This window comes from Chelonia mydas, chromosome 5, assembly GCF_015237465.2.
Source record: "Chelonia mydas isolate rCheMyd1 chromosome 5, rCheMyd1.pri.v2, whole genome shotgun sequence".
NCBI classification, from domain to species: Eukaryota; Metazoa; Chordata; order Testudines; family Cheloniidae; genus Chelonia; species Chelonia mydas.
In genome coordinates this window covers 44,866,817-44,883,065 of record NC_051245.2, presented here as the reverse complement: position 1 = coordinate 44,883,065, position 16,249 = coordinate 44,866,817, and positions in this window count along the sequence as shown.

Here is a 16,249-nt window from a genome sequence, read left to right as displayed (position 1 = left end):
CAGCCCCTCCCCAAACTTTCCAAAGGCAATCAGTTTCTACAGCACAGTGTTCCTCTCCTGCAGCCAACCTGGACCCAGTTCAGAGGTGGGGTTAGCCCAATCGTCTGGGACTCTAACTCCTCCAGAGATGAGAGCTGATGTCTGGGGAATCAGCAGCAGGGCCAAAGCTGTTTGAAAATGTCACCACCACTGCAAGGGCAGCACAAAGACCCCTGCTTGTATCTTAAAACCAAAACAGAACTGGGAACAATCATTCATAAGGAAAGTGACATTGAAATAGAGCAATCATGTAAACATTTGCCCCACAGAATGTCCCATGCCAGAGATAAGTAATGGAGGGGCCTGAGCCCTTCAGACTCCAAAGAGTTTAATGACATAATGGCCTGAGAACTTCAACATAAAACAGGAAGAGCAACTAACGAAACTTACAACATAAAACCCCCCTCCTGTCATTTTTATAGTAATAGTAAAACACTTTATTGAATTTATGAGCTACATAATGACTATGAAGAATATAACTTGAATTAGAACCAACTCAGAAGTATAATATCAACTATAAACCCTTTTCTATTATCCCATCCCTTTATCATCATCTCTCTCTCTTTTTAAGCCATGGGATATTACCTTCTTTAAAATTTAGTTTGGGATCCAGCTTCCAACTTCTTAATAAATCGCCCCCAACTATAAGTGTCTGAAATGGACCAGGGATCAAAAATAAAGGCACAGCCCAGGAGTAAATTTCATATTTCAAGTTAAAAGAGTTCCTATAAAAAACCACAATCAGCATTTTTGGGAGTATGGGGTGGGGGGGAATACTCTGCAGGTGTTTTGCACAGCTACACAGAGGTGCACAGAACAGCATTATTTGAAGGTTCAAAGAACAAAATACGAGTTATTTATAGAGATTTTTTTAAAAAGCACTTTAAAGAGAGAGTCAGTCAATTTAGAACCAGGCACATTAACAGGATTTCAAAGCCTTCTCCCTCTCCGGAGCCCTTTCAGTTCCAGGATTCTGATCTGAACTACAAAATCTGTACAAACCCAGAAAAAACATTGAGGGACTATTTACATCCAGCTCCATTATTTTTGTGGCCGAGTTTGTAAATGAATGATTGTGGGGGAGGGAAAGTACATAACACAGCTAAAGCAGCATGTTTTACTGTGTTTTCTGATTCCATTTTACTCCTTTAGTCTCTTCTGTCCCTAAGGATTTTTCTGAAGGGGCAATAAAATAAAATGGGTGAAACAAAGCCATAAGCCAGTTAAGTCTGAAAGACATGTCATCTCATCTAAAAAGAAGAAACGGACCATTTCCGTGCCTAGGGCTGACAGCAACGCCTGAGCTGGCAATACTGCTATTCCATTTGATTTATAGAATAATGGGGTGACAAATGATGACAAAAATAAACTTTTACTGCACTGAACTGCTCCTTTATTTATGAAATTTGGCCAAGTAGTGAAATCTTTTATCTGCAAGTTGTAACATGGAGTGAAAACGAGCGATTATGGCGTGGTAATAGTAATCCAGTGATGGAGGCCGAGTCAGTTGGAAATGGATTGAGGTAAAATAACTACCTCACCATGATAAATGTGAACAGCGCTTTGCTGACAGATGATCTAACAGGTGTTCATAACAACTATATAAGAGGATTTATTTATGACTAGCCACAGCCGCAGCACTGTAAATCAACTCCAGCAGCTGCACACCGCTGAAACCAAGTCCCTGATGGAGGAACAGTGCAAGAGCCCAAAGAACACAATTCACTCCAGAATCTTAATCATCAAATAACATTTTTTTAGGCAATTACTCCACAGTGCAGAAAGCAGAATTACTTGCAATTACACAAAGCTGAGCTGCCAGCTAAGTTTGCCCAAAAACAAACATTGACTGGGCCTGGAGCATGAGAGCTGAGCAAACCAAGGACTCTTTAGGGCCAGGTGTCATAAAGGCAAAACTTTAATCTGATCCAGAGAAGCCACTAGGTCACTCTCATTAAAGTTTTCAATCAAGTCTTCTCTAATGAGAAAGAAAGTGAACTCTTGTGACCAGATTCTGATCTTGCCTAATTTTACTCTGAGGTAACACCATTGATTTCAGTGCAGGTTACTCCAATTTGCATCAGTATAACTGGGAGTGGAATTAGGCCTCACCTAATTTCTCCCCAAACTGCTGGTTTACACACATTCTTAGGTATGTTTTTATTAAAAGATAATCAAAATTGTTGATTGTATATGTTGTATTCTTTCATAAGCAGTAGGATATCAGGTACAAGAGATGAGAATACAGCAGAGGTGAGGCAATGTAGATTAAGGGTTATGGTAAATGCATGCACTGTTGGAGAATTAATTATGAAAAAGAGCTGAATTCAAAAATTGGTCCTGTGCTAGAACTGGGCAAATAATTCATAACAAATAATTTGTTAAATGAATTTCATATCTTTTTCTGTTTGTGAATTTTTCCGCATATTATATATTAGATTTATGTCTTATGCCATTGGTTTTCCAGTCAGAGATCAAGTGTGTTGTGCAGTGAGCGCTGGTATATTATACATTGATTGTGCGCATGTGTGCGCGCGTATGAACGTGCAAGCAAGCACTCACGCTTCTGTGACATTGGTAGAAATGGAAGAGGTTAACTAGACCATGGAAAATTTTTTATATATCTCTATTAGTGCACTGAGATTCAAGCAAGGGAAATATTTTAGAACAAATATGCAAAATTAGGGATGATTGGAAATAGGAGGCTAAGAAGCTTCAGGTGCAGTGGGATTAATTTGTTTTGTTCAGCAGAGAGAACACTGTCTATAAAGGGAGGGAAACCATCTCAGACTGAGGGCCATAGTAACTCTAGGATGTAGAGGTACCAGGATGCTATTTAACTGCATTTAGGGAGGAATTCAGATGTTTAAGATTTAGGCCACAACCAGCAGTCCCTGCAGAATTGAAATCTAACAGCTTGTACTGGGGTCCTAAGATAATAGCCACAGTTTTAAAAGTTTTTCAAGGAATAGTTCTCCAAAAAAACCAGGGGGCAGCAAGGACTCCAGTTGACAGAGAGTTGTGGGTGCAGTCCATTGAAATTTAGGTTAGTGTCTTCAATTATTTAAATGACAGAATCCCCAGTAACCAGCAATATTAATATGGTACGACTGCTCAAGAGTAATTCCATGTCACAGCAGGTCTGGTTTGTTTGCCTCAATTGGTTGTAGGGCGAAAGATCCAAAGCCAGTTTCCCAGTGGCTAGCCTGCTGCACATAAGAGTTGGCAATGCCAGGACAGAGGCCAGGTTTCTGAATTCTGCCCTGTGGTGACAGAACGCTGCTGCTGACTCGCAGGCCTTCCATCTAACCACTCCTGCCCATTCACTTCCTGGCTTTAGAAGTGCCCCCTGCAGCAGTGGGTGCAGCAATTACCTGCACCTCAGGAAAGGGCGAAGCTGCCATATCATGAGCTGGGAGTCACAGCAGCAGGTTCCCTGGTCTTCTGGACCCCAAAGCAGTACTATTAGTTAGCTGCTGCCACAGCACATTCAAGTGGTTTGAGGCGATGAGCTGTAGCAGTCTGTGGGAAGCACTGCTTACTGCAAAAAGAGAGAGCAACACTGCTGCTGCCTGAATGACTTACTGCTGCTCCATCACACCAGCCAGTGCACCAGGGCCACCAGCACTTCTCCTCACCCTGCACTGAGTGCGGCCTATCATCTGGGGCCTCGGGACCCAAACCTACTAGCACTTACTTGCCAGCTCTCCCGATTTCTTCCCCTCAGGTGAGTTTGGTCGTGGCTGGAGCCAGACTTGCAATGAGGCCAGAACAGGGCTGCCACTTGTCCAGGTTTTCCCAGGACTGTCCCTTTTTTTGAGGTAGCTGTCCTGGGAAATCTGCAAGTCTTCTCAGGACATTAAAACTCCTGGGTTTTGTCAGTGGAGTCACCTCTTGGGCTGCTGGAGTGGGGAGGGTGGAATCCTCCTCCTCCCTCCTGGTTTCTCTGTGGCTCCCCAGCAGGAGCCATTAAAGCAGCAGCAGGAGCTGCTGCTGCTTCCCACCTGCCCAAGCCACTGAGGGCAGCAAAAAGAGCTGAGCAGCAGCTCCACTGCAGCCCCTGCTCCTCACCTTGGTGGTGGCTCCCACTGCTCCGCAGGGCCCAGCTCCCGCCTTTGTGTGCTCCTCTTCTCCCGCTCAGGGATGTCCTGCTTTTTGTACCTCAGGGGGTGACAATCCTAGGCCAGAAGCTCCAGCACTCGCTGGATTTCAGCCCTGTCCTGGGGAAACGCCCCTCTGACTGGCTATCTTCTCCTCTGCCCCGCCTCCTGGGACTAGAGCAGCCCATCAGAGTTGCTGCAGGAAATAGTCAGAGCTCTCTCCCCCACCCCCTCAGGATCCCACACCATCAACACCACTCTCACAGGAGGCAGCTCAGGGAACTATTGGCAAGGCTTCAAAGTTACCAGCTGAAGCTTGGGTTTCTCCTAGTTGATGATGATTCAGCATAACCTTTTGGGCAAATCAATTGGTTGTAGGAGCTGTAGGACAGGGCATAATGGGTTCTCTACCCCCATGTGGTCAGGATCACTCAGAATGCCACCACCTCAGTTTCTTCAAACTGGGCTGAAGGGGCTGTATCATACAGATACAAGAATTGGCCTACCAGATCAAACCAACAGTCCATTTTTGTTATAAATAATAGGATAGTGCATAAAAGCTCAATCAGGAGTGAGTCTCCATGTGCTATGCACTGTACAAACAGAAAAGCACAGTCTCTGCAACAGACAATTTATCAGTTAAACACAAGTTAGAATAGCAAACAATGGGGGAGCAACAGAAACCCCACACCCATTTGACCATTTCACATATCTGTTGAATCCAGTCTAACACCTAAACTAAGTTCTCTAAGGCAAGGAATGAGTTTACTTTTCTGTACAGTGCTTAACACCACAGGGCTCTGATCCTTGATTAGCATCTCTAAGTGCTACTGTAATATCAATCAATCAATAAATAAGTCAACCACAGAGGCTGCTGTTTGCAAAACTAGATGGTCCTGAATTTGAGAAATTTTAAAAAGTGTCTAGTATTCATAATTGCAGACAAGATAAAGGAGCCCATACTGGACAATTACAGAATATCTTGGGTCTAGGAAAAGTTTCATCCTACCCCCAGTAATCGGTAGTTGACTTACACCCTATACTATGAGGGTTTATAATCCTTATATAATTGTGTGTATCCCACCAATGCAAGTGTGGATGGTCTTATTATCCATACCAATGGATAATACCAAGTTGTGGCAATGAAATACCACAGGTTAATTATGTGTTGTGTAGAAAAAGTAATTATTTTTATCACATTTAAATTTGTTGCTTTTCAATTTTATTGCATGTCTCCTTGTTCCTGTGTGAGAAGAAATGGTGAGAAGAAATGGTAAATTGGGCATTCCTAATTATCTTCTCTACAATCCATTATTTCACATACCTGTATCAGGTCCCCTCTCTAAAAACTTACAGGTTTTTCAATCTGTCCTCATGGCTTTCTCTTTATACCTCTGATTATTTTGTTGCTGTCTCTGAACATGATCTATTTCTGTTAGCTCTCTCTTGAAGATAGCTGATCAATATTGAAACAGTACTACAAGACGAGATATATCAATTTATATAATAGGATAATATTCTCAGTATTATTTTCTATCCCATTCTTTACACATCCTAACATTGTTTGCTTTTATGATTGCTGCTGCACTTGGAGCAGATTTACATTGAACTGTTCACAATGACACCAGCTCTTCCCCAGCACATCCCATCCTCTCTGAGTGGTTACAGATAGTTTAGAACCAAGCAATGGTTATAAGTAGTTCACTTTTTAAAAAACAGAAATCAAAGAATAAACTATACCTTTCAACATGCATTATCTTTCATTCGTCAACTATGAATGTGATCTGCCATTGTGCCTAGCTGTAAGTGTTCTCCAGTCCTAGCTAAAAAATTTTGACAACTACATATTTTGCCCTAGCTGTTCACGCCCTTTGCTGATCAATAATTAGCCACCACCAGTTCTAATACGGATCACTGGGGCACACCCATTTGTTGCCATGTTGAAAATTTTGCATTTATTCCTCTTGTAGCAAAGTTTCTAACCTTTTACCATGGAACACAGCCATACCACAGTTTTGCTTTTGCTAGGGAGGTAGTTTAATTCCCTGCCCCATCCAGGGTAACAAGACTACAAAAGTAAATCAGTTACATCTTTGCTCAGTTTACAGCTCTCATGGGTCTATGAAATCTTCACATCCACTCCTTGGTCTTGGTTACATCTAGTTCTCTAGCATAAGAAGGATATTTCAAGAAACCCTTTGCTTACAGGCCCCCAGCTCAACATGCTGTAACAATCTCAGTAACAAAGTCCACAGAATCCCCCCCCACCCCAACTGTTTCATCCAAAGGTTCTTTACCCTTCTGTCTGTGCCTCTTCCTCCCAGCCTATTCCACCAGCTTCTTCTCTTGTTCAGTCTCCCCATTGCTTACTTCTTCTCAAGTGCTCGTCTAGTCTTTCTACTTCATCCTGTTCCCTGATAAGTGCTCTTAGAGAGACCCACGACAAGTTTTACCCCCCCTCCTCCCCACTTGTCTCTAGCACATTAAAGAAAGGGAGGTTTCTAAACTCTTGCCCACTTTCCTAACATGACTTATGAGGTCCTCAATTCCCAAGCTCTCTGGGAACTACAACATCCAGATTTCCCTTGTTCTAGGAAGAAGCCAAGAAGGGCAACACTGGATCTAGAGTCTCCCTTAAAGAGACAGCACTCCCTCTTGCAGTTGTTTTCTATCTCTTAATCAATTTCTGGTCCATGACAATACTTTACTTTTGAACCCCAAAACTATTTATAGTTTCCTTAATAGCCTCTGGGCCATCTTCCAGAAGACTTGCTGACTCAACATCTCATAGTTTTTCCACAGAGTTAACACAGAATCCAGCTCCCTGTATGGCGGGGTTTCCACGTCATCTTGTATGTGCTCCCAGATGAAGCCCAGCTTTCTGAACGATGCACAAGGGATATATCGGACCTACAGGGGTGACACCACTTCCTCAGGAGATCCTGCTATGAGTGATCTCTCATGTTTCCTAATATTTTCTAAGTGTGGTGCAAGCATTGGACAGCTGAATGCAATCATCATTCATCTTCATAGAATTGGGGGAGAGAGACAGGGGAAGAGATGTTAACAGTGACAAATGTGTGTTGGTTAACGTTAAATCAGCCATGACAGAGAAGCGGTAGATGTTCCCAGCATCCAGACCAATCTGGTTAAAACTCCTCCCAGATATGGTATGGTCGGGCAACCATGCCCTGGCCACAGCTGATCAGGACCCCCAAGTATACTAACTGGGGAGGAAGATTTTTACTTTTTATTTTAAACAGGGAGATGATCCATCTCCCAGATGCGTCTAATCAGAATTTGGGTTGTTTTGATTAGATGGCATGTACTTCTTGGGCCTCAGTGCTGAATTGTTCCTCTAGAAATGGAGGTTACTTACCTGTAAATGGAGGGTCTTCAAGATGTGTGCTCCCTATCTGTATTCCACACACGGGTACACATGCACACCATGCACCTGAGACCAAAAAATCTTGCAAGTAGTGTCCGTTGGTCAGCGCCTGGGCCTTGGATCGCCTGGTGTTTATCATTAAGGGTATAAGGGGAGGTGCAGAATGACCACCTCTCCAGTTCCTTCTCTATTGTGAATCTAGTCATGATCTGAAGCACAGGGGAAGGAGAGTGCGTAGTGGAATACAGATAGGAACTATACATCTTGAAGAATGTCCAGATACAGACAAGTGACCTTCATTTCTTCTTCAAGTGCAAGCAAGCAGTACCCAAACAGGAAGGGGATACAAGGATACAGGGGACACAGATATCTGTAACACTGCAATTCCAAATGCTGCATCAGCAGAAGAGACTTGGACCAAAACATAATGCTTGTGATGGTGTGGATGGAATGCCAGCTTGCCACCTTACAAATGTCCACAGTATTAGAGAGACAAGGTTGGTGAGGTATGACCTGAAGAAGAGCTCTGTGTAAGCTTGAAAGCTTGTCTCTCTCACCAACAGAAGTTGGTCCAATAAAAAATATTACCTCACTCACCTTCTCTCTCTAATATCCTGGGACCAAGACAGCTACAACAACACTGAATACAACAAGTGTCCAGAATAGGCACTTCTTGAAGAGATGCAGCTGAGGTTGCCTCTGCTCAGGTGGAATGACCCCTCACGCAATCTGGGGGAGTGAGATGTGCCAACTGATAGCAAAGGAGGTTACAGCCAGAAATTCATTTTGAGAGTGTCTGAGCAGGTATCTCTGATCCCTGTGCTTGCTCTGCGATGACAACAAATAGTGTAGATGATTTTCTAAATGTTTTCCTTCTTTGCAGGTAGAACACCAATGCTCATCTGACACACAAAGTGAAGTCTCCTCTCTTTTCAGGAGGCATGAGGTTTCGGAAAGAATACCAGTAAGTGAATTGATTTTATGTGGAACACAGAAATTACCTTTGAGATGAATTTCAGCTGGTAGGTAAAGAGATACCTTCTCTTTATGAAATGTAGTGTATGGCGGGGCAGCCATGAGGGCCCCCAGCTCACACACCCTCCTGGCCAACACAATGGCCAAGAGAAAGGCAACCTTCATAGACTGGTGGGACATTGAGCACATGACCAATGGTTCAAAAGGTGGCCTGGTAAGTGCTGAAAGTATGAGACTGAGGTCCCACTGTGGCATTGATTTCACTACTGGTGGGAAGATCCTAATCACACCCTTTAGGAATCTGGTGGTTACCAGGTGAGTTAAAAATAGAAGAGCTATCTACCAGATAATGGAATACACTGATTACTGCTTGGTGGACCTGTAGTGAGCTAAGAAGGGCAAGTTCTCAGTGGTACTCTGAATCTTCCTAGGGAACCTCAAAGAATCAAGCCATGACTCTTACCACTATTGTGATTGCTTTAAGATCTTGATGCGGTATTGGCTGCATACACTGCAGCTTGCAGTGATGTTTTAGGCATGAGTATACTTTCCTCAACAACAGCTTAGAATTTGGCTCTGTCCTTCAAGGGAGTTTACCTTTAAACTCCAGGAATTTTGAGTAGTTCATAAAATCATATTTCACTAACAGGCCCTGGTAGGTAGAGATTCTGAACTGGAGGCTGGCGAATGTAAATGCCTTCCTCCCCAGGCATTTAACTTTCTTGTTCACAGGCATGGGTTCACAGTGTTGCTGTATGGATCATTCCATGTCTGCTTATACTACTAGGGAGTTGGGGGCAGGGTGGGTGAACAAGAATTCTGTCCTTTTTGCAGACACAAAGTAACTTTTCTCAGCCCATTTAGGTGTATGGTTATAGGCTGACAGTTTATGCCATTCCACTGTAGCCTGGTCCATAATAGTCTCATCCACCAGGAAAGCTACCTGAATGGGTCTGGTGGGCTGCAGGATACCCAAGAGCTTGTGATGCATATATTGTACTTCTAATGGAATTTGAAGTTCTGCCACCGCTCTTTTTAAAAGTTCTTGATGCTGCCTATGGTCGTCAGGTGGGGATGGAGAAGATGGGGAAAATGCCTCATTGGGTAAGGAAGATGATACGTCTGTTGGTATTGCTGGATCCAACTTATTGTCTTCCTCCTTCATTTATTCCTGTGGAGATGGTTGCTGCTGTCTAGGAGAAGAGGGACAATATGACCCTGATACAGTGCTGCAATCTGGGCTATTGTGGATAAGGATCCCATGGACCCCATCAGGGCTAGTATGAAAGGTCAAAGGCTGGTTGGGAATGATGAGCTATTGAGTACCAGCATAACCCTTAGGGTAAGCTTGCTTGGGTGGATGACTGGACCAAGAAACTCCTGAAGCCCTGACTGGGCTATGCTCCCTGGATTGGGGAGGTGATGGTTCATCCTGGACATCAGATTCAGCTGACAAGAAGGCTGGATCTGGGGCCATTGGCAGATGCCAGTGAGAAGCAGCTCCGGCTTGTGGATGGACTAGGGGAGTAAGTCCTTCTCCTTGAGGGAGAATAAGTCCTTCTCCTTCTTCTGGGGCCAAGACATCTCTCAGAAAATAAGACGTGGGTCTGGGAAGGCAAAGCTACCCTTCAGGGTAGTGCATGTCTCAGTCTGCCTGGAGGTACAAGGGGTCCTGGTTTTTGTTCTACTGGATCAGGTGCTGTGATAGACTGAGTGGCTGGCAAATCCTTATGGATTAAGCTCTTAGTCAGTATTGGCAGTCCTTTGGCTTGCTAAAGGTCACGGTAAGCACCTATGTCAGCACCACTGGTCCTTGCTCCTGCATGCTTTCCTTTCCTTTCATGCTTGGGAGGCTTAGGCAGAGCTAAGTTCTTGGGACCTGTGCGCAGACTCACCTGACTTGCAAGGAGCTGAGGGAATCCATCTCCTAGCAACAGGCTTTGAAGCTGTTTTTATCCTTGTGAGAATACTCCTTACTCTCATGAGAAGTCTGAGACAACAGGTTTTCTAAGTTTATCTGATCTGGACTCTGCTCCAGAGCTCGTGCCTGAAGGTGCACTGCTCGAGGACTGTGGCCAATAGTCAGGTGGGGTCTCCCAGGCTGGATCTGACTGGGGTCTCATGGTTCTCTCCACGAGGTGCTTCCTCATTCGGCACTCTCGTCTCTGTTGGGTCCGGGGTGGCAAGGAGTGACAGATACTTGGTGGAGATATGTGCCTCCCCAAGGCAGAAAAGGCAGCACTGGTAGTTGTCTGAGAAGGAGCAGGGGCATGACACGGAAGACCGTTTTAAATCCTGCAATTCTGAGCACAGCCCTACTCCTGAAAGGGGGGGATGGAGAGGGTCCCCAGGGTGGGGAAAACCTAGCTATACTAACTATATACAATAATATAAAATGATAAAAACACTAACACTATATACAATAATATTTACAAAGATGCAGACAATGCGAGGATAACTCCAGATAGAGAGGATTCCAACTCAGGCTGTGTGGTGGTCAGAAGGAACAGGAAAGGTGATCGGTCCACACCACCCCTTATATCCTCAGTGCTGAACACCAGGGGATCCAGGGTGCAGGGGCAGACCAATGGACACTACTTGCAAGGTTTTCTGGTCTCAGGTGGAATGTGTACCTGTGTACCCATGTGTGGAATACATGTAGGGACCAGCACCTGAAGAACGTGTACATGCAGCACAAGTCATTTCCCGCAAAAATTTGCAACTGGGGAGACCAGCTAAGTACTTACTAGTTGAATCTGTGGTGCAGTGTCTTTGAAAGAGGATAATATAAACTAGTTTAAATTTAAAACCCACTGGTGAGGCCACAGTGTTTGTTCCTTCCAATTCATGCTGTAGCTAAAGGTGGAGGATTCTTTTCTCCCCCGAATTTGAGGACGAGTACTAGAAAACAGAGTGGGTGCACATCAGATCTCTTGGCATGAGGTTTGGGCTGCTCATGCATTTCTACGTATCAATAACCAGTGCCAATTCACATGCCTTCGGTGTACTTGATCAGAACCTTGGAGCCCCTTTGAATAATCAAAGAGGAAATGGAAAGGGGCAAGCATACCTCTCCCAAAATTAGGTTTCTAAAACTACCTACCCTTGGGCATAACTGAAATAATCAAGGTAAATAAAACTGCAGTTAAATTCAACTGTTCACTCTTTTCCCACCCATGATTGTGGGAACACAGTTTGAGCCGCACTTTTTCATTAAGTTTCCAGTATCCAAATGGTTAAACGAATATGGCTTGCCAGGTTCAGTTTGGTCTCCTTCATATTTTTAAACAAACTACCTCACTGATGCACCATGCATAATAAAGTAAAAACTAAACCGCATCAGTCCTCTCTCTTAGCAGCTTTATCCAGTCTCAGAGACCTAACACTTTGGGTGTGCCTCACTGGTTACCCTTTTAAGAGTGGATTGTACATTTGACTGTGACGGGTTGGATCACAGAACCCCGTTGGGGCTGCCAACTGATATGCCAAGACTACTTCTGCCCTTGCTCTCCCTGCCAGCTTGGGACTCCAGCACCCTGTCTTGTTGAGCCAGACACGCCAGTCTGCTCCAACACAGATCCCGGGTCTGAACCACATGCCCCAAAGCTGCAGACTTAACTGAAAGCAGCTTAAGAAGTGTTCCTGTCTTTAACACTCAGATGCTCAACTCCCAGTGGGGTCCAAACCCCAAATGAATCTATTTTACCCTGTATAAAGCTTATACAGGGTAAACTCATAAATTGTTCGCCCTCTATAACACTGATGTAGAGATCTCCACAGCTGTTTTCCCCCCCCCCCAGGTATTAATACATCCTCTGGGTTAAGTAAAAAGTGATTTTATTAAATACAGAAAATAGGATTTAAGTGGTTCCAAGTAGTAACAGACAGAACAAAGTGAATTACCAAGCAAAATAAAATAAAACATTCAAGTCTAAGTCTAGTACAGTAAATAAAACTGAATATAGATAAAATCTCACACTCGGAGATGTTTCAATAAGTTTCTTTCATAGACTGGATGCCTTCCTAGTCTGGGCACAATCCTTTCCCCTGGTACAGCCCCTGTTCCAGCTCAGGTGGTAGCTAGGGGATTTCTCATGATGGCCACCACCTCATTAGTTCTGTGCCAGCCACTTATATATCTTTTGCATAAGACGGGAATCCTTTGTCCCTCTGGGTTCCCACCCCTCCTTCTCAATGGAAAAGTACCAGGTTAAAGATGGATTCCAGTTCAGGTGATATCACATGTCACTGTAAGATTTCATTACCCACTTGCCAGCCCACAGGTATACAGGAAGACTTACAAGTAAAACAGAGCCATTTACAGTCAATTGTCCTGGTTAATGGGAGCCACTAAGATTCCAGGTTTCACAGTAGCAGCCGTGTTAGTCTGTATCCGCAAAAAGAAAAGGAGGACTTGTGGCACCTTAGAGACTAACAAAAAACCTAAGATTCCAAACCACCATTAATGGCTCACACTTTGCATAACTACAATAGACCCTCAGAGTTATATTTCATATTTATAGTTTCAGATACAAGAGTGATACATTCATACAAATAGGATGAACACATTCAGTAGATTATAAGCTTTGTAATGATTCCTTACAAGAGACATTTTGCATGAAACATATCCCAGTTACATTATATTCACATTCATTAGTATATTTTTATAAAATCATATAGAGTGCAACGTCACAGACTGTGTCTTAGAATAGCAGATAATGTTACATATGTGCTCTGTAATACACACACAAAAAAAAAGAAATTCAGAATTCAACATTAGATGGGTCATGTCATATCCTTGTTGTTAAATTAATATAGTTTCATACATGTTAAAAAATTAGTACAAAAAAATTAAGCTTCCACTGACTAGTGCTCATCTGCTGCATATCTAATAACCTGTAATTTTGCCTCAAAAATTATGAGAAATATGGAAGAAAATAACCAAAAATATTTTAAGTAGCAGGCTTTCATACTAACTGGCTTCTTTAATATGATAAAAATATATATTTAATGCATAAAGCTTAGTTTAGAGTATGGATGAAATGCCTGAAAAGGTTTACATTTTAATACACACAAAAGTATTTTAAACTGTAAACAGTTGTCCTACACAAAACACCTTCACCCAAACTACCAATTGGGATAGTCAAATTGAAAAAAGTCATCTGGATTTACAATATGTATATCAAATTTCAACCAGATATTGATCTGAAAAAAAAAATCCAAGTTACAAAGCCCAGAAAAATAGGGTTAATAATGAAAATGCCAAAGATCCTTAATTATAGTGGTGCTTCTGAGTGACACCATTATGAGTGTATACAGTCCTCTAGAGTGAGGTATAATCTGTTTGAGTTATATAGCAATAATACCCTCTCCTTTGATTTATACTGTATTCCCTTAGCAGCACAATGAACCGTTCCTATTTGCTCTGTTCACTGCAACTGCCTATTTGGCTGAAACTTTCAAGGGTCCTCCCAATTTGTCCTCTCTCTCTCTCTCTCAAAGTATTCTGCATTTTTACCATAGTATGTTCTCAATTTTACTCTTGACATCAAGAATCAGTAGTCAACATTGAACTGCATAGTACTACATTTTCTTTATTGAGATATTAATATTTTCTACTGCAAATTCTTTTCACTTGTATGAATTCAAGAGATAATTATAATGACTTTCATATCACATTAGGATAACTATATTTCCAAAAAAATCTTATTGCAAGATAAGGTCTTTAGAAGAAACAGTTACTAACCTGTTCCATAATTGTTGTTCTTCGAGATGTGTTGCACATATCCATTCCACTTCAGGTGTGTGCACGCCCAGTGCACTGTTGTTGATTTTTCCTTCATCGGTACTGGTCAGGGCGGCATATGTGCCTCTGCTGCCTCATGCTTCTGCGCAGTGGCATAAAGGGTGGAACCGCCCAGACCGCCCCTCAGTTCCTTCTTACAGACAGAAAGACTAATATAGAGGGGATTGTGGAATGGACATGTGCAACGCATCTTCAAGAACAGTTATGGAGCAGGTTACTAACTGTTTCTTCTTCTGCTTGTGGAACTACATTGGCCAAGTCACAACTCAAGCATATACAAGGGGATATCCAATATGATGAGATCCTTTGAGAAGATACTGGGAGCCCCTTCATCCTGCCTGCAGCTGCCACAACCAATTGGGAGGCTGACCTAAGCTGTGTGGTTCAGTTGAAGTAGAACACGAATGCTCTCCTGACATCCAAAGTGTGGAATCTCTCTTCAATAGGCAGCTGAGACCAGAGACCCCAGAGGGGGGTGAGTGTAGAAATGATTGAACCTCGGAGAGTGTACATAATGTTGGCACTCACCTTGCTTTGATGTAGAGGAAGGACGGCTGAGTCTGCCACAGAACCTTTGTGAGCTCCAGGACAACTTCATTATTTGGAAGTGCTACCTGAGAAGGTCCTACTATAGCTTAAATTGTCAATAAGCCTCTGGGATGACTTGTGAACCTTTTCCACTTGGATGCCCAACGTGGCACCCACTCTCTTTAAACGTTCTTGATGGGCCTTTTAATCCTCAGGTGGGAGTGAAGAAACTTCTGAAACCACTGCTTCATCTGGTGAAGACGACAAAGCCAAAATTGGCTGAGGTGTAGCCTCCTCTGGTACTTTAATGGGGAGAGTCACTGGAGTGTTATCCTTTTGCCTGTATCAGGGACCACGGGTCTTGAACCCTGTCCACAGGGCTCTGAGGTGCTAGTAAGTTCCAACCTGGCAATCAGCAAGTTGCTAGCAGCTGCCAGAATAGAAGCTGAACCATGACAGAGGACTCCAGCCCTGGAATCTGATTGGCAGAATGCTGGGGGTCCTGATCGGCTCACAGCTTCTATATAAACCAAGAACAGGAACAGGAAGTTGTCCTTGCAACTGGGATCTCCCTGCTTCAGACTGCCTCCCTTGCAATACCTGCTCCTTATCTCCTGGTAATCTGACCCTGCCTACCACCTGACTCTTGGTTTTGCCCTCTGGCTTGTTTTGGATTATGACCTCCTTGTATCTGATCTGGTCCGCTTCCTGACTCCTGCTCCGACCGCCCACACACCGGTCATGACAGTTTTCATGGATCACTTAGGCTACAGGAATGGGCCTGGTTCCAGCAGAATGGACCTGGCTAACCTAACCCTTTGGGAGACTGGACATGCTAGAGTGGGCTGCCTGCCTTCAGGAAGGCAACCAAGCCCTGCAGAACCAGGTCATCCAGCTGACCTTGGAGAACCAGCTATTGCAGGAGAAAGTCATGCAGTTGCGTGCTGAAAATGTTGCACTCCAGACACTGATTGCGCAGTCTTGTTCCCCAATACAGCTGCAGGAACAGTTTGATGTTAATCGCTAGCAATTCAGGGGTTTTATAAACCAGTGCCACCTGCTGTTCATGATGTATCATCAATCCTGTACTGCTGATCGTGCAAAAGTGAGCCTGGTCATCAGCCTGCTGTCTGGGGATGTACTCCAAGAAAGGGGAGGCCCATCTAGTGCAACATCCCAATACTGTCAAACTGGGAGGTCCTCCTCCAAGCCATGTTGGTATTATTTGATGACCCACATAGAACTCAAATGGCAGAGGCTACCCTAAGGAAGCTCCGACAGGGTAGGACACCATGACCTCCTATGCCTCACAATTCCACCGCCTCACAGCTGATACAAACTGGAACAAGGCAGCACAGACGTACTAGTTCCGGTGGTGCCTGCAAAAAGAAATTAAAGATGAACTTGCCTGGT